We start from the raw sequence: 19760 nt of genomic DNA on the forward strand, positions 1-19760 counted from the left end.
CCTACCCTTCCAAAGGCGAGGTTTGGTATAGTCCCTCCAGTAAGCAGCCATAACGTAGTATTGAAAAAGTTTAGATTAGTATTTAGATGACACGAATATGGGAGTTGATATTAGGTGCTCTTTATAATGTGGTTTTCTTTCACAGAGATTTTATTTGTTCCTTCTGAAGAAGAATGGCAAAATGCGGTTCAGGATCGGGGAACAATTGAACATTACATTTGATAGTGTGTTCACTGCATGGAGTTCATATACCATGTGACCAGATAACCATAGCGGTTTTGAGATCTTCAGCTGGTTTGCAATCATCATGGAGAAATAACTGAGTCCAACTGATTTATATAATGTTTAAGTGAAAAACTCAGTGTTTTGGATTCAGGAATTATGCTTGGATGACTTTAATGGACCTTGGATGTCCTTTGTTATGGATACATCGTTGGAGATGGGGGGGTCTTTTTCTTAAACTGAATTATAGCTCAAAGTTTGGGGCAGGTACTCTTGGACTAATTTGATGAGATCTTTTTGTTCTTGTTTTGTGCAATATCAATATGTGGATTATGTATTTTGAGTGGCTAGTGTGGAATGAATGAATGGTATGAATGAGTTTATAATGATATTATGCACATGTTTTATATTTGTATATGTTGGTGGGCTGGAGTACATTTGTTAGTAAGAGTTAATGTAATATTTACTCCAGTTTATCAGTGATTATCCCCTGTATTTGAATTGATGACCAGAAACAGAGCACAAGCCAGCATAGGAAGTGCTAAACATTGTGAAAGGTCTAAAAAAACATATATACTTACAGAAAAAGCTAGAGAAGTCTATGAAGCCCAGGTAGAAAAATATGTATTTCTATTGGACAAGCTCTGGTTTAAGGTGGAGAAAGAAATATTTCAGGTTTCAAAGAGGAGCAAGCCTGAAAGTCACCATGCAGAGCCATTGCAAGCCATCCATAACCAGTACCAGCTAGGGCTCTTCAGCTTGGAGAAAAGGCGGCTGAGGGGAGATATGATAGAGGTCTATAAGATAATGAGTGGAATGGAATGGGTCGATGTGGAGCATCTGTTTATGCTTTCCAAAAATACTAGGACAAGGGGGCATGCAATGAAGCTGCAGTGTGGTAAATTTAAAACGAATCGGAGGAAATTTTTCTTCACTCAACGCGTAAACTTTGGAATTTGCTGCCGGAAAAGGTGGTTAAGGCGGACTTCAAAAAAGGGTTGGACGGCTTCCTGGAGGAAAAAGCCATAGAATGTTATTGAATGGACGAGGGAATAATACAGTATTTCTAGGATGGGCGGGACAAATTGCTTGTTCTTTTGGCCGCTGTCTGTGACAGGGTGCTAGGCTCAATGGACCCTTGGTCTGTCCCAGCATGGCGATGCTTATGTACTTATCTTTTGACACAAATCAGGAGATGGGCGTCCTTCTCACAGGGTCGCCCAAATCGGCATAATCAAAACCCGATTTTGGGCGTCCTCAACAGCTTTCCGTTGCGGGGACGACCAAAGTTCACTAGGGCAAGTCAGAAGCATAGCAAAGGCGGGACTGGGGCGTGCTTACTCATGAGTGTCCTCGGCCGATAATGGAAAAAAGAAGGGCGTTCCTGACGAGCACTTGGATGACTTTACTTGGTCCATTTTTTCTTGTGACCAAGCCTCAAAAAAGTGCCCAAACTGAACAGATGACCACCGGAGGGAATCGGGGATGACATCCCCTTACTCCCCCAGTGATCACTAACCCCCTCCCACCCTCAAAAAAACTTTAAAAATATTTTTTGCCAGCCTCTATGCCAGCCTCAAATGTCATACCCAGCTCCCTGACAGCAGTATGCAGGCCCCTGGAGCAGTTTTAGTGGGTGCAGTGGACTTCAGGCAGGCAGACCCAGGCCCATCCCCCCTACCTGTTACACTTGTGGTAGTAAATGTGAGCCCTCCAAAACCCACTACAAACCCACTGTACCCACACGTAGGTGCCCCCCTTCACCCCTTAGGGCTATGGTAGTGTACAGTTGTGGGGAGTGGATTTTGGGGGGCTCAGCACACAAAGTAAGGGAGCTATGCACCTGGGAGCAATTTCTGAAGTTCATTGCAGTGCCCCCTAGTGTACCCAGTTTGTGTCCTGGCATGTCAGGGGGACCAGTGCACTATGAATGCTGGCTCCTCCCATGACCAAATGGCTTGGATTTGGTCATTTCTGAGATGGGCGTCCTCGATTTCCATTATTGCCGAAAACCGGGGACGACCATCTCTAAGGACCTACGTGTGGGTACAGTGGGTTTGTGGTGGGTTTTGGAGGGCTCGCATTTATCACCACAAGTGTAACAGGTAGGGGGGGATGGGCCTGGGTCCACCTGCCTGAAGTGCACTGCACCCACTAACAACTGCTCCAGGGTCCTGCACATTGCTGTGATGGAGCTGGGTATGACATTTGAGGCTGGCATAGAGGCTGGCACAAAATATTTTAAAAGATATTTTTTTTTAGGGTGGGAGGGGGTTAGTGACCACTGGGGAAGTAAGGGGGAGGTCATTCCCAATTCTCTCCGGTGGTCATCTGGTCATTTCGGGCACCTTTTTGTGCCTTGGTCGTAAGAAAAGCAGGACAAGGTAAAGTCGTCCAAGTGCTCGTCAGGGACGCCCTTTTATTTCCATTATGGGTTGAGGACATCCATGTGTTAGGCACGCCCAAGTCCCGCTTTCACTACGCCTCCGGCACGGCCTCGTGAACTTTGGTCGTCCCTGTGACGGAAAGCAGTTGGGGACGCCCAAAATCGGCTTTTGATTATACTGATTTGGGCGACCCTGTGAGAAGGACGCCAATCTTCCGATTTGTGTCGAAAGATGGGCGTCCTTCTCTTTCGAAAATGAGCCTGATAGGGAACTATATCCTTTTTTGGGAAACAGCAAAGCTGTATTACAAGGGGAAATTATTGCTTATTCCAAACGGAAACGTAAAACGCATGATCAACATATTTTGCACTTGGAGAATCAAGTTAGCAGATATGGGCAAAATTTTGGGCTGTCACCAACGGCTCATAATAAAACTCTCCTGTTAACCTCTGAGCTCAATACATTTCTTCATCAATGGGCCGTCAAGTTCATAACTTATTATAAATATCAGCTGTACCTCTATGGCAATAAAACTGGCAAATTGATGTCCCATTTAATCCATGCTCTCTCAGGCCCTAAAAAGGTCTTATAACTGCAACAGCCTAAAGGATCGCTTACACATTCAGATGCGGAAATTAATTCCATTTCTGGCAATATGTTAAAACCCTTTATGGCCAAGCAAACTACATGCCAAGATCTATGTACTTGGAAAATTTAGACCTCCTGAGGATGAATCCTTCTCAAATCGTCATGCTTAACACACCCATAACTCCTGATGAGATTCATTTGGCCATTCAGTCTAGTGCATTAGGTAAGGCATCAGGACCAGACAGCTTTCACACTGAATTTTATCGACTCCTAGCATCACATATATGCCCACATTTGGTCACCATGTATTCTGCCATTATTGAGGCCCAAAGCTTGACTGATTCATTACAAGTGACACAACTGATTGTTTTACTTAAACCTGGCAGGAGTCTTCTTCATCCCTACTCCTAACATCCTATTTTTCTTTTAAATTTTGATACCAAATTATTGGCCAAAGTTCTTGCCAATCGACTTGCGAAAATTTTGCTTTCTTCTTTGGTTGATGAGTCCCAAATTAGCTTTTGTGCATGGCTGCACAGCTACTACAAACATTCAAGCTATTTTGGCTTCTTTGGAATAGGTTCAGAGGGGGGATACACCTTCTCTTCTCATTAGCTTTGATGCAGAGAAGACATTTGCTAGGGTTTCCTGGGAATTTTTAATTGCGGTCCTTGCTCGATATGACTGTCAGGGGTATTTTCTTCAAGCTGTATGGTTTATATCATAATTCACAGGCTGTTCTTTCTGTTAATGGTATTAGCTCCCCCTTCTTTTCTATTCATTGAGAAACTAGACAGGATTGTTCCCTCTCGCCTCTTCTATTTGTTCATAAATTAGATTCTTTAATTCAAGCGATATAATCTCATCCAGAGGTCACTGGGGTTTCCATCCTCAATACCCATTTCAAAATGTTGGCCTTTGCAGACGATCTTTTAGTCCATATCCCTGACCCCCATTGCTCTTTGCCTGCTTTAATGCAGACTTTTGAAATATAGGGAGACTACTCTGGTTTTAAACTGAATTTTACCAAATCTTTGCCATTGACATCCCAGGACCACTTTCGATGAAATTGGCCTAGGACCTTTCCATTGAAGTGGGCTCTGGGTGCCTTTTGTTATTTGAGAGTGCAGTTGACTATTTATACTTCTCAATTATGTCCTTGCAATGTTGACAAGTTGTTGCAATCTACCTCTGAGACTTTGGCTGAATGGCGCCATCTTCCCCTTATTCTTCATGGTAGGATTCAGTTATTTTGCAAGGTAGAATTTCTTCAATGGTTATATATCTTACATATGTTACCGGTACGCCTCTTGAAAAAGGATCTTTGGAAATTGCAATGGCTGTTGACTAAATTCTGTTGTGGGGGGGGGGGGGGGGAGGAGGAAGAAGCACAAAATTCCTTTTTGGCAACTCTTGGGGCCTTGGCGTTTGGGTGGGTTGGGCTTGTCTAATTTTAAATGCTATAATCAGGCTTGTCAACTACGCCGTCTGAGTGACTGGATACTGGATCGGTCCGGTTATACACCATTAACATTGGAACATAATTTTTTCCACCTGTGGCACCTTGTTTATTTACTTCATGCAACAAGCTCTCTTCTCCTATCAGGTATTACAACTAGTATCCTTCTCCATCTTCTGAGAGCCTTCCGTAGGGATCTTAAAAATCTTTGGGCTGTCTCTGCTGCTATTTCGGATTTGCTTCCTATCCGTGACAATGCTGTCTTTAGTTCTGCTATGGATAATCCATTTTTTGTCGATGGAATCTTTTAGAAATGCACTCCTTGTATCAGGTCCTAGGAGACTGGGGATGTCTAAAGCCTCTAGATCAATTGGGAGGGGGACTTTGATGTGGGTGCTCGACATCTATGCATTAACAGCAACTTGCACATAATATATCTTCTTTGAATTTGGAGGCTCTTGGGACCTTGTTGCACCTTAAATTTCAGAACCTTTGACCATGGCTAGTGAAGATCACCTTTCAGTATCTTTTCTCCATACTTCACTGTAACACCGTTATCCTACACCCAATTTGTCAGATCTGTCAGTGAGATGGGGTAGAGATCTGCAGCATTCCCAGGATTCTCTAGATTTACATTTCTTAATTACTAAGATTTTGAGTGTCATTGTAAGTATAAATTATAGAGAATGTTGATTTTGCATTTTACACAGAGCCTATCTTACTCTTACACAACTTTTCAAAATGGGGAAGGTGGACTCCCCTATATGTTCAAAATGCAATCTAGCAGATAATTGTTTCTTCCGTGCTTTTTGGTCCTGTCCTCAGGTTCAGATTTTTTGGAATGTGTAGGCAAGAAAACAATTTTGGGGGTTTGGAGAGCAGCTGATCCCCCTTTATTTTGTACTTGATTCCTCTTGGTATGGGACAAATATATTCAATCTCTATCCCCTAGGGCATGTGGTGAAGTGGAAGGAAGAAAGGAATCTCTACTATCATTTAGAGGATGTTTAACACTTCACTTGAAATTCTTTATCAAGAGGGTCATAAGAACCAAGACCCTCTGAACTATGTTACTGTTAATCTACTAATCATTTCAATTGCGCTACTAGATGCATGCAGTGTTGTACACATTATATGCATGTACTTTTTCTGTCCCTAAAGGGCTCACAATCTTGGGGATCCTTTTACTAAGCCGCGTAAGAGTCTATGCGCACACAACATGCACCAAAATAGAGTTACCAAACAGCTACCATGTGGCTCTTGTGGTAATTTCATTTTTGGCACGCATATGCGCAGCCGAAAAATAATTTTTATTTTTGGACGTGCGTATCAGATGCACGCCAAGTGGCATTTGGCATGCATATGTCATTACCGCCCGGTTACCATGTGAGACTTTACCACTAGGTCAATGGCTGGCAGTAAGGTCTCAGACCCAAAATGGACGTGCGGCAATTTTCATTTTGCCACACATCCATTTTCGGCAAAAAATTTTTAAAAGGCCTTTTTTACAGTTGTGCTGAAAAATGCGCCTACACTACTGCAGGCCATTTTTCAGTGCACCTTAGTAAAAGGACCCCTAAGATTTATTTTTTTTGTACCTGTTGATCTGTTGTAATCTGTTGATCTGTTTTTGGGTGGGTGGGGGAGGGAACGGGGGCTATATGTTATAAAACTTTGATGACCATTTCTATTTGGTTTGTTTTCTTTGTTGACAAGTAATAACAAAGAAAACAAACCAAATAGAAATGGTCATCAAAGTTTAAATCAATAAGCATGATTTAAACATAAGCATACATTAACTAATAGTTATCTTAGTAACTTCAGTCACTGATGATAAGCACAGTGCATACACTCCAGGGAATTATGCACCAAAATAATACAACATAATAAACAGAACAGTATTTGCAGTATTCTGGAAATATATACACCTACTTTAACACATGAATCAATGAATAGATATCTAATATTTTTGTTGAAAAAAGGAAGAATAGGAGACAACCAAAGGAATTCCAACACAAGGGTAGCTTTTTTAATAGTAACCAAAGAAGTAGGCACAACTGTACAATAAACCTGAATAGTCTTTCTTATTGACAGTGTATCGAATAAATGCAATAGACTTTTCAATGGACTCAACACAGCCCTGCATTTCAGCGCAAGAAGCGCCTGCCTCAGGAGTCCCAAGCAATTCGGTCTAGTTGATAATACAAGGATACCAGTCAATAAGACCAAACAAAGTACAACTGTAGCATCATCAGTTCAGAAGAACCACAGTGCAACTATTCACAAACTGCGCTGTTTCTTCTCTTTAGCTTTTTTCTCCACCTGTATTGCATGTTGTGCTAGTGACAGAGCGTGGGCATGTGATAGTACCTGCTGTAGTTCCTGTTGTTGAGACTTTTTCTTGGAGTGACCTTTAAGCTTTGAGGCTATATTCCCTGCCTCTTTCTTTTTTGTGCTGTTTTTTTTTTTTTTTTTTTGCACTATACCTGGTTTTGTGTAGTGGTCACATGTATGCCTGCAAGTTGAGCAGAACATTAGTGAATGGCCATTAATAAAATAAACAGAAAATCTGGGTTTTTATGGCCACAGTACAAATGGCCTTAGTACATAGCAATGGCCTGGATAAGGGTGCACTGAGGCCATCTGGTACCACAACTTAGTAAAAGGAGCACTTTATTAATAATCTGGACTAGAAAAGTGCATCAGGGTCCAACACAGCCATGTTTTGGTAAACATATCACAAGATTGCCACTAGAGGTCATAGCAGCCATTTTGAGAGCAGAGCCAGGATGGGCAGGAGCAACTGGGGTTCACTCCTGCACTGACTATACCCCAGGACCACCAGAGATAGACCTCAGCATGGCAGCTACAGGTGGGCACGAGGGGTTGGGGGGGGGGGAGGGAACAGCCAGCTCCTCTTCAGAAGGGAAGGAGAGGGAGGGAGACAAACAGGACAAAACACAAATTTTTGGCTTCTATTAAAAACGCATGGTCAGTTTCATCCAAAATTGAAACCATGGCCGTAGCATTTCAGACACAACTGAAACTGGGCAGACAACGGAATTTGGGCCAGTTTCATCACTGTAACCAAAACCGAAACTGAAATTCAGTTGGCCTCTAGATGGCTCTAGGGTCCCGGTGTGCCCTGTTCATTTCTTAATCTGACAATTATGAATCAATATACCAAGGAAATCAACAACATACACCCATACCACTTTTATATCATCAAATAATAATATAATATATTACCACAACTATGAATTATTTCAAATTCTTAATTATATACAACAAAATTTACATTAAAATACTGTAGAAATATAAAATCACATACTTGTAGTGCTGCTATCCACACAACCTGAACATATATCACCACTAAACATATAACACCAAGTATCCTTTACATTGTACCCAATGGAACCCGCACCCTTCTGATTAGTGGGATTAATAAAAGTCTTCACAAAAATTGATGTACTTATCTCAACAATCTTCCAACAGTTTATCTTATGAAGTCCAATTTGCTTTGCACCAAGCTGATGCGGTGCAATAGTTATATATCCAAAAATGCTCCATAATCAATATATTGGTCATTTGAGTCAACTTTCAAAGTTATGACAATTTCCAAAATCATATGCAGTCGGGTGCCACGGCATTGTACTTGAATATAGAACAAGGGTGATAATACTGAAACTTGAGCCTGTTTCTGCAAATTACCAAACCCAACACAGTCCATGTATTGCTCCACAGGGTGTAACAGTGGCGGGGCATGTGTCCTGTTTTTCTTTAGGGCAAATATGGTAACCCTAACCATCTCCCTCTGCATCACACAGTTTCTCACAGTCCTCCTCATACACACTGCTGAGTAAATAGAACATGCAAGAGACAGTGTTGGGGGGGGGGGGGGTACAACTAGGGCAACTGCGTTTGGCCCCCTAGCTAGAGAGAACCCCAGGCCAACTGAAACTGAAGAAGGTGTAGCCTGTTAGTAAGCTTTTGTGTCCCCTCCCAAATTTCTGCCTTGGGCCCCAGCCATATCTAGCAGGATGTACATTTCAAATCTGACGTATTCTAGTCACAAAATAGAAAAATAAAATTATTTTTTTCTACCTTTTGTTGTCTGCTCATTTTATCCTTCTGTCTTCTCTTAACTCACTCACCAAGGTCTCATGACCATTTGATATTTCTACTCTCTCTCTCCATGTCCACTATCTACCTTCTTCCACCTCTGTACCTCTATCTTCTTCCATGTTTAGTTCCCTTTCTCTGTGTCCCTATATTTCTCTGTCTAGCTTCTCCCCTCTCTTCGTCCCCAATGCCAATATATCTTTACCCTCTCTGACCCTACCCATCCAGCTTCTCTCCCTCTCACTCCCTCCCCTTTCCAGCATCTGGTTTGGTTGCTTGATTCTCTGCCTACCCATCCACCCTGTCCTCCCTTCTTCCCTTCCTCCCTCATGCTGTAGGTTTAGTATTTGATACCCTCTTCCTTCATCTCCTTGGTCTGGTATCTGTTTCCCTTCCCTCCCTCCTTGTGCTGTTCCAGCAGTTCTCTCGCTTCCCTCCAGTTCTCCTCCCCCTCTTCCTCCCACGTCCAGCAGTTCTCTCCCTTCTCTCCAGCCCCCTCCTCCTCCCACATCCAGCAGCTCTCTCCCTTCTATCCAGATCACCTCTTCCTCTTCCTCCTAGGTCCAGAAGTTCTCCCGTCCATCCAGATCCTCTCCTCCTCTTTCTCCAGCACCTCTGTCCCTTCCATCCAGTCTCCTCCTCCTCTTTCTCCCAGTCCAGCAGCTCTCTTCCTTCCCTCCAGCCCCCTCTTCCTCTGAAGTCCAGCAGCTCTCTCCCTTCCATCCAGTCCCCTTCTGCTCTTCCTCCCATGTCCAGCAGCTCTCTCCTTTCCCTCCAGTCCCTTCTTCCTCCCATGTCCAGCAGTTCTCTCCCTTCTCTCCAGTCCCTTCTTCCTCTTCCTCCCATGTCCAGCAGTTCTTTCTTCCATTCAGTCCCCTCCTCCTCTTCCTCTCATGTCCAGCAGCTCTCTCCCTTCCATTCAGATCCCCTCCTCCTCTTCCTCCCACATCCAGCAGCTCTCTCCCTTCCCTCCAATCCCCTTCCTCCCACAAGTCCGGCAGCACTATCCCTTCCCTCCAGCCCCTGTCCTACTACTACTACTACTTAACATTTCTAGAGCGCTACTAGGGTTACGCAGCGCTGTACAGTTTAACAGAGAAGGATAGTCCCTGCTCAAAGGAGCTTACAATCTAAAGGACGAAATGTCAAGTTGGGGCAGTCTAGATTTCCTGAATAGAGGTGCTGAAGGCGACATTGAAGAGGTGGGCTTTGAGCAAGGATTTGAAGATGGGCAGGGAGGGGGCTTGACGAATGGGCTCAGGGAGTTTATTCCAAGCATGGGGTGAGGCGAGGCAGAAAGGGCGGAGCCTGGAGTTGGCGGTGGTGGAGAAGGGTACTGAAAGGAGGGATTTGTCCTGTGAGCAGAGGTTACAGGTAGGAGCCTTAAGGGGAGATGAGGGTAGAGAGGTAGGGAGGGGCTGCAGATTGAGTGCTTTTGTAGGTTAGTAGGAGAAGCTTGAACTGTATGTGGTACCTAATTGGAAGCCAGTGCAACTTGAGGAGAGGGGTGATATGAGTATATCGGTCCAGGCGGAAGATAAGACGTGTAGCAGAGTTCTGAATGGACTGAAGGGGGGATAGATGGCTAAGTGGGAGGCCAGTGAGGAGTAGGTTGCAGTAGTCAAGGCGAGAGGTAATGAGAGAGTGGATGAGAGTTCGGGTGGTGTGATCAGAGAGGAAAGGGCGAATTTTGCTAATGTTATAGAGGAAGAAGCGACAGGTCTTGGCTATCTGCTGGATATGCGCAGAGAAGGAGAGGGAGGAGTCGAAGATGACTCTGAGGTTGCGGGCAGATGAGACGGGGAGGATGAGGGTGTTATCAACTGAGGTAGGGAGTGGAGGGAGAGGAGAAGTGGGTTTGGGTAGGAAGACAATAAGCTCGGTCTTGGCCATGTTCAGTTTCAGGTGGCGGTTGGACATCCAGGCAGCAATGTCGGATAAGCAGGCCGATACCTTGGCCTGGGTATCCGCAGTGATGTCTGGTGTGGAGAGATAAAGCTGGGTGTAGTCGGCATAAAGATGATATTGGAAACCGTGAGATGAGATCAGGGAGCCCAGGGAAGAGGTGTAGATTGAAAAAAGAAGGGGTCCAAGGACAGATCCCTGAGGAACTCCAACAGAGAGTGGGATGGGGGTGGAGGAAGAACCATGAGAATGTACTCTGAAGGTACGGTGGGAGAGATAAGAGGAGAACCAGGAGAGGACAGAGCCCTGGAACCCAAATGAGGACAGTGTGGCAAGAAGTAAATTGTGATTGACAGTGTCAAAAGCGGCAGATAGGTCGAGGAGGATGTGGATGGAGTAGTGGCCTTTGGATTTGGCAAGGAACAGGTCATTGCAGACTTTAGATAGTGCCGTTTCTGATGAGTGTAGGGGGCGAAAGCCGGATTGAAGCGGATCGAGGATGGCATGAGAGGAGAGAAAATCAAGGCAATGGCTATGAACGGCGCATTCAAGTATCTTGGAGAGGAAGGGTAGGAGGGAAATTAGGTGGTAGTTGGAGGGACAGGTAGGGTCAAGTGATGGTTTTTTGAGGAGTGGGGTGACTACAGCATGCTTGAAGGTGTCAGGGACAGTTGCAGTGGAGAGAGAGAGGTTGAGGATATGACAGATGGGGGGGGGTGACAGTAGGAGAGATGGTGTTGAGTAAGTTGGTGGGGATGGGGTCAGAGGAAGAGGTGGTGCATTTCGAGGAGGAGAGAAGATGGGCGGTTTCCTCTTCGGTGATATCAGGAAAAGAGGAGAAGGAGGCCTGGGTTGGTTGGTTGAGGCAGTGGGTTAAAGGGTGAAGAGGAGGAGATGGTTTGGTGGTGAATTTGAGGTTGATCTGCACCTTGTCGCGGAAGTAATCAGCCAGTGATTGAGGAGAGAGTGAGGGGGGGGTGGGAGCGGAGGGCACTTTGAGGAGGGAGTTAAGGGTGGCGAAGAGATGACGAGGGTTAGAGCTTAGGGAATTAGTCAACTGGGTGTAATAGTCCTGTTTGGCGAGGAATAGGGAGGACTGGAAGGAAGATAGCATGAATTTGTAATGAATGAAGTCGCTATGGGTGCGAGATTTCCTCCAGAGGCGTTCAGCCGATCGGGCGCAGGAGCGAAGGTATCGGGTGCAAGGGGTCAGCCAGGGCTGGGGATTAGTGCACCTTGTGGGACGGGAGATGGATGGTGCAAGGGTGTCCAGTGCAGAGGAGAGAGTGGCATTGTAAGTGGAGACAGCCTTGTCGACAGGCTCGGAGGACATAATGGAAGGGAGGAGATTAGAGATACTAGAGGATAAGGTGGGAGGGTCGACAGCCTGGAGATTCCTGGAAGTAGTGGTTAGTGTTGGGCAGGACTGAGGGGGAGGGTGATGACGTGTGAAGGTGATTAGGTGATGGTCAGAGAGAGGAAGAGCTGAGGCGCAGAGATTGGAGGGTGAGCAGGTAGAGGAGAGGGCGAGGTCAAGACAGTGGCCAGATTGATGAGTAGGGGTGATGGAGCTCAGTTGGAGGTTGAAGGAGGAGGTTAGAGTGAGGAACTGAGAAGCATAAGAGTCGGATGGGTCATCAGTGTGTATGTTAAAGTCTCCAAGAATGAGGGATGGGGATGAGGGCTCAAGAAAAAAGGAGAGCCAGGCATCGAAGTCGGTAAGGAAGGAAGAAAGGGACTTATCAGGGGGGCAGTAAATGACTGCAACTTTGAGTGGCAGTGGGTAGAATAGACGGATGGAGTGAACTTCAAAGGATGAGAAGCAGTGAGACTGCGGTAGGAGGAGAGGTTGAAAACTGCAGGAGGGCAAAAGTAGTAATCCGTCGCCGCCACCGCGGCCAACTGGGCAGGGAGAATGGGATAAGAGATAACCTCCATGGCATAGGGCTGCGACTGAGGTAGAGTCGTCGGGGGTGAGCCAGGTTTCAGTTAGGGTGAGCAGTTGAAGGGAACAGGAGATGAAGAGATCATGGGTGAAGGAAAGTTTGTTGCAGACCGAGCAGGCATTCCACAGGGCACACGAGAAGGGGAGGGAGGAGGGGAATAGAGATGAGATTGGAGACATCGCGGAAATGTTTGCATGGATGAGACGAGGACGAGGGCAGGTGTGGGGGACCTGGGTTGGGATTGATGTCTCCCGCGGATAGCAGGAGAAGGAGCAAGAGAGTGCGGAGGAGGGTGGGGGAGGTAGGGCGACGAAGGCGACGAAGACGGGATGCGCTTAGGAGGAATGGGGAAGGGTTCATGGCAGGAAGGTGGTGTTGAAGGTTGAGAGCTAGGAAGGAGGAGGAGGACAGTACAGATGGTGTGGTGGTGGGGGACAGAGGTGGGTAGGGTATTTCAGTAGTGAGCAGGACGGGAGAGGACATGGATGGGCAGTGAGTTTGTGCGGTATACAGCGGTGGGGGGAGGGGAAATAGATTAGGAAGGGACAGGGCAATGAAGAGAATGTGTAAGGGGGCCATAAGTAGTGGCTGAGGTGTTTACGGGTGCATATGTAGTGATGGTGGTTTGACAGGCAGATTGGGAGGTGGGAAGGTAGGTAGAGGGGCTGGCAGACGGGTAGGTAGGTTGATGGGGGGCAAGCAGGCAGGTAGGTTGCTAGGCTGGGGGGCAGGCAGGCAGGTAGATGGGCTGGGAGGCAGGCAGGATGAAGGGTGAGCAGTTAGTCAGGAGAGTGATGGGTTGGCAAGGCGGCAGGCGGGGAGGCAGGTAGGTAGTTGTGCAGGCTAGGAGGCAGGCAGGTTGTTGATGGGCAGACAAGCAGGCAAGTTGAAGGGCAGGTTGGTTGATTGGCTCCTCCCCCCACAAGTCCATCACTTCCACCTTCCTCCAATCCATCCTGTCCCAATCCAACACCCTCGCTGCCTTTTCTACCTTGGCTCCGGGTCCGGCTGTCCGGGAGCGTTGCCTGCCTCAAATTCTGCTCCTCCCCGCTGCTGCCTCAGTCCCTGCAGCTTCCTTTTTTTGTGCCGCCACCGGCAGCGCTGCGATTCACACAGGCAGCTCTTCACTCCCAGATATTCAACCTCCTCATGGTTTCAGTATCCCACCCCCAACACCTAGCGTGCTCCCAACCACCATAGGCAACAATGGGGCTCATTTTCAAAGCACTTAGCCTTCCAAAGTTCCATAGGTTTTTGAAAATATGAGTGAACGTCACAATATGAAAAAGCACAAAAATTGACAGACAAAAGGACAAACCTCTGAGACAGCACCTCACTTGCACATACTGTGGCATGTAGCCTGTGGGCCACTGTGCATGCAGACAGAAAAGTGGACAAAACAGGAAAAATCCTCTGTTCAAGTTTAGGTATTTTTAGGCCTGGTCCCTTTAAAAAGGGTTTGACTCAAGGTTGCCAATTGGGTGGTTTTCCCGCCCAATTGGGCGGTTTTCCGCGACCCGCGGCGGGAATTTTTTGCCCGCTGCGGCTCGCGGTTTTTTGGGCTGGTTTTTGGTTTTTTTCGGTGGTTTTTGTACGGTTTTTCAGGCCGGTTTGGGCGGGGCTAGTGACGTTTCGGGCGGGGACGGTGACGGAGGAGGCGGGGCCAATTACGGAAGAGGCGGGGTTGATGACGGCGGAGGCGGAGTCGATGACGGCGGGGGCGTGGTTGATGACGGCGGGGGCGTGGTTGATGACGGCGGGGGTGGGGTTTGAACTTTTTGGGCGGGTTTCGGGGCCCAGTACCTGGCAACACTGGTTTGACTACAACTGTCAGAAAGCTATGCATTCTGAAACCAGAGGGGCTGTGCTCAGAGAGGGGGAAGCTGCTGACTCATCAGACTTCCAGCTAGGCTAATCAGTAGTACCTTTCTGGAATGTGAAAGGGGAATTTAAAAGGAAGGTTTTAGTTTTGAGAAGGGAGACACACACCAAAGGGGAAGAGAAGCACTACAGAGTCCTAGAGAGGCTCCTGGAGGGGGAACTCTAAGGTTAGAGGCCAGGGCAAGGCTCTGCTCAACCCTGTCAGCTCACAGCAGTACCTGGAGTGGGAAAAGGAAACTTCCCTGTAAGAGGTGGAAACCAGTGTTGATAATGCTCTGTAGGGAAAGAAGCCCCTGCTTAGAGAGAGGTAAAGATGGAGCAGTGCTTTTGTGGGTGATTGAAGAGAAGGTTTAATGCTTAGGACAAGAGAGCAGGATTCCTTGAGGCTAGGAACTAGTCCAGTGGTTGGGACAGGAGGGTTCAAGCTCTAACAGAGACTCAGACAATGAGCTCAGTTTTGGAGGTTGACGTTCCACTCAACCCAGAGGATCTCTATGAGTTAGGGTAAGTTCCCAGACAGTTCTTTGTGTTTGCTCTCCTGAGTGATGTGGCAAAGGGAGAGGCATCTGATGTTGTATGGAAGTCTGTGGGAACAAGGGAGAGGCATCTGATGTTATATGGAAGTTTGTGGAAGCAAGAGCACAGAGACAGAGAATACCCTGGCCTGGATAGTGTAGTGGGGGAAAGGCTAGTAGAAAAGCAGAAACTCCATAGCTATTTCAAGTGACAAAAGAATAATATTTGTTCTGGTTACAAGAGGTGTATTTTCAAAGCACTTAGACTTAAAGTTTCATAGTAACCTATGGAACTTTGTAAGACTAAGTGCTTTGAAAATGAGCCCCATCCCTTGGTAACACTGGGTGGGTGGGTGGGAGGGAGGGCTAGTGGAAAAAAAGCCAAAGATATGTAGCTGATTTTAAAGGGTGAAAAGAAATGGTGTTTTGAGTTTGTAAGGTAGTACAGTGGAGGAATAAGTCAGTTATTGAATACCCCATAGCTACTTAAATGGTTGAAAAAGAACGTGATTTAATCCTTATTGTAAATGATATAGGGAAAAGGTCCCATTGACTGTAAAATGAGCCTTGCTTAGAACTATGCTGTATAGGACCAGTAAGAAAACCTGGCCTGGATTGTGTGTGTGAGCAAGGTCAGGCAGGAGATAGTAAGAGGTTGCAGGACTATGTGGAATATATTTTCATTACAAAGTTTGTTATATGCTGTTTAGTTCAGACATATTAAAGAACCTGCATAATTACTGAATGGTCTTTAGTTTGTATCATAGTGTGGGCAGCTTTATGGAGCAACTGGTGCAGGAGCCGACGAGAGAAGGAAAAATTCTAGACTTGGTCCTTAGTGGAGCGCATGATCTGGTGATGGACGTTATGGTACTGGGGCCGCTTGATAACAGTGACCATAATATGATCAGTTTTGACATCAACCTTGAAGTAACTGTACACAGAAAGTCAAATACGTTAGCGTTTAACTTTAAAAAAGGAGACTATGATAAAATGAGAAGAACGGTAAAAAAAAAACTTAGGGGGGCAACTGAGAGAGTAAAAACTGTACAACAGGCGTGGACGCTGTTCAAAAATACCATCCTGGAGGCCCAGGCCATACATATTCCGCAAATTAGAAAAGAAAGACGGAAGTCCAAAAGACACCCGGCCTGGTTGAAAAGTGAGGTGAAGGAAGCTATTAGGGCTAAAAGAAACGCCTTCAGAAAATGGAAGAAGGAACCGTCTGAAAATAACAAGAAACAGCATAAGGAGTGTCAAAGCAAATGCAAGGCGCAGATTAAGAAGGCCAAGAGGGAGTATGAAAAAAAGATAGCATTAGAGGCAAAAAAACATAGTAAAAAAATTTTTCGGTATATTAAAAGCAGGAAGCCAGCAAAAGAATCGGTTGGGCCACTGGATGACCGAGGGGTAAAAGGGGCGATCAAGGAAGACAAAGACGTAGCGGAGAGACTGAATGAATTCTTTGCTTCAGTCTTCACCGAGGAAGATTTGGGTGGGATACCGGTGTCGGAAATGGTATTTCAAGCGGACGAGTCGGAGAAACTTACTGACTTCATGGTAAACCTGGAGGACGTAATGGGGCAGTTCGGCAAACTGAAGAGTAGCAAATCTCCTGGACCGGATGGTATTCATCCTAGAGTACTGATAGAACTGAAAAACGAGCTTGCGGAGCTACTGCTAGTGATATGCAACTTATCCTTAAAATCGAGCGTGGTACCGGAAGATTGGAGGGTGGCCAATGTAACGCCCATTTTTTAAAAAGGCTCCAGGGGAGATCCGGGAAATTATAGACCGGTGAGTCTGACGTCGGTGCCGGGGAAAATGGTAGAGGCTATTATTAAAAACAAAATTACAGAGCACATCCGAGGACATGGATTACTGAGACCAAGTCAGCATGGCTTTTGTGTGGGGAAATCTTGCCTGACCAATTTACTTCAATTCTTTGAAGGAGTGAACAAACATGTGGACAAAGGGGAGTCGGTTGATATTGTGTATCTGGATTTTCAAAAGGCGTTTGACAAGGTACCTCATGAAAGGCTACAGAGGAAATTGGAGGGTCATGGGATAGGAGGAAATGTCCTATTGTGGATTAAAAACTGGTTGAAGGATAGGAAACAGAGAGTGGGGTTAAATGGGCAGTATTCACAATGGAGAAGGGTAGTTAGTGGGGTTCCTCAGGGGTCCGTGCTAGGACCGCTGCTTTTTAATATATTTATAAATGATTTAGAGATGGGAGTAACTAGCGAGGTAATTAAATTTGCTGATGACACAAAGTTATTCAAAGTCGTTAAATCACAACAGGATTGTGAAAAATTACAAGAGGACCTTACGAGACTGGGAGACTGGGCGGCTAAATGGCAGATGATGTTTAATGTGAGCAAGTGCAAGGTGATGCATGTGGGAAAAAAGAACCCGAATTATAGCTACGTCATGCAAGGTTCCACGTTAGGAGTTACGGACCAAGAAAGGGATCTGGGTGTCGTCGTCGATAACACACTGAAACCTTCTGCTCAGTGTGCTGCTGCGGCTAAGAAAGCGAATAGAATGCTGGGTATTATTAGGAAAGGTATGGAAAACAGGTGTGAGGATGTTATAATGCCGTTGTATCGCTCCATGGTACGACCGCAACTTGAGTATTGTGTTCAATTCTGGTCGCCGCATCTCAAGAAAGATATAGTAGAATTGGAAAAGGTGCAGCGAAGGGCGATTAAAATGATAGCGGGGATGGGACGACTTCCCTATGAAGAAAGACTAAGCAGGCTAGGGCTATACAGCTTGGAGAAGAGACGGCTGAGGGGAGACATGATAGAGGTATATAAAATAATGAGTGGAGTGGAACAGGTGGATGTGAAGCTTCTGTTCACGCTTTCCAAAAATACTAGGACTAGGGGGCATGCGATGAAACTACAGTGTAGTAAATTTAAAACAAATCAGAGAAAATTTTTCTTCACCCAACGTGTAATTAAACTCTGGAATTCGTTGCCGGAGAAAGTGGTGAAGGCGGTTAGCTTAGCAGAGTTTAAAAAGGGGTTGGACGGTTTCCTAAAGGACAAGTCCATAAACCGCTACTAAACGGACTTGGAAACATCCAAAATTCCAGAAATAACATGTATAGAATGTTTGTACGTTTGGGAAGCTTGCCAGGTGCCCTTGGCCTGGATTGGCCGCTGTCGTGGACAGGATGCTGGGCTCGATGGACCCTTGGTCTTTTCCCAGTATGGCATTACTTATGTACTTATTATGTACTTATGAGGGAGGCTTCCTAGAGCAGAGGGTAAAAGCCTTATTCCTGAAGCCAGAAGGGGGTGCCCCAATGGGTGGTATAACACACACACACAAGAGATTGAACATAGCACTAGGGAGTGAGAAGAAGCTGCGCAGATACAGACACAGAGGACTCACAGACACAGAGGACTCAGATGGAGCAGTGTCTGGAGAGGGCTCATAGGTAGTGATGGAAGGGTGAGGGGACTATGGGAGCAAGCAAGACAGTGGGCTGTTATCTGGAGGGAGAGGGCAGGTAGCTGATGTACATTAACAGAGGGGTTGCAGATGATAGACCTGGCTGGACAGGAACAGTAATCAAGCTAACAGACTCTCTCTCAGCTCTGATGTGTAATGCTAGCAGCCCCAGGGACATGGTGCAGTGGCACTTATTCACCTTTTAAATATAGTTTAGGTTGCAACATTCAGCTTGCATTGGATGTACATTGACTTACTATCGACTCATGCCCTGTACCAACCCCGATACACCTCTGGTGGCCCTAGACATTTTTGCGGCTTAAACCTTTTGCCCCAGACTTTTGTAAAATGCCAGTTTCTATGTTTTGACTGTGAAGTGACTGTGAAGAGATCTGTGTGCCAGTATTCCGATGAATAGTGCTTGTAAAATTACCGCCATGTTTGTTTTTAATCTTTATATGTATGTAACATCAATATGTGCACACATTGATTTTTATTTCCATTATTGTTTTAGAATTCTAATTTTGTTGATTGTATGTTTTTCCATTTTAGAGTGCATAATTTGTCCCTGACACAGGCATTTGCTGAAACATGGCTGTGTTGGCCCCAATGCACTTTTTTAGTCCAAATTATTAAGTCAGTTTTTGGCAACAACTATCATTCTTTCTGGCTTTTCTCATTTGGGCATCTTTGTAAAGTGCTATGTACCCTTTGAGTGCATTTTACAAATAATGATAAGAATAATTGAATTCTCCATAAAAAGTAAACATGCCCCCCCCCCCCCCCAATGAAATAAGAAGTAAAACAAAGTTCCTCCAAAGCTGTAATAAGTAAGACACAACTTTCTCTCAGAAATAATAAGAACTAAGTTCCCCCCAGATTTCCTGCAAATAAGAACTATTTGGTCACTCTATTTTTCTCATCTCATCTGCATGTATCTATATTTCCAATAGTAATTCTGTGCCTTTGTAAGTATGGTGCCAGGATATTCAGTAGCTTACCTGCCAGAAAGTAATGTGCAGCCTCTGTGCTCCTCACAATATCCTCCAGCAATGAAAACACCTGGTACCTTGAAGCTGCAGGTGGCTTCTGTATTTATCCTTTATTCAATTTAAATTTTCTTACGTCAAAGGTGAGAAACGAAAGCTACGGTTCTTGTAAACAAAAACAAAAATTTTCTTGGAAAGCAGCCAAGTATGTGCCTTTGAAAGTTACTCATCACAGTTTGGCATTAGAAAAAGGTTGTGAAACTCATTTTAATGTCAAGTCT

General features: G+C 45.5%; 1 protein-coding gene across 1 annotated transcript in view; it reads right to left on the bottom strand.

Annotated features, from left to right (window-relative positions):
• LOC115470562 (interferon-induced GTP-binding protein Mx3-like) overlaps positions 1-19550 on the bottom strand; it is a 155614-nt gene extending 136064 nt beyond the window's left edge. The window contains exon 1 of the mRNA XM_030203821.1: positions 19492-19550. The gene's annotated coding sequence lies outside the window, so the exon portion shown is untranslated. The remainder of the gene's footprint in view (positions 1-19491) is intronic.
• Positions 19551-19760: the final 210 nt, after the last annotated feature.

Source organism: Microcaecilia unicolor, chromosome 5 (assembly GCF_901765095.1).
Source record: "Microcaecilia unicolor chromosome 5, aMicUni1.1, whole genome shotgun sequence".
NCBI classification, from domain to species: domain Eukaryota; kingdom Metazoa; phylum Chordata; class Amphibia; order Gymnophiona; family Siphonopidae; genus Microcaecilia; species Microcaecilia unicolor.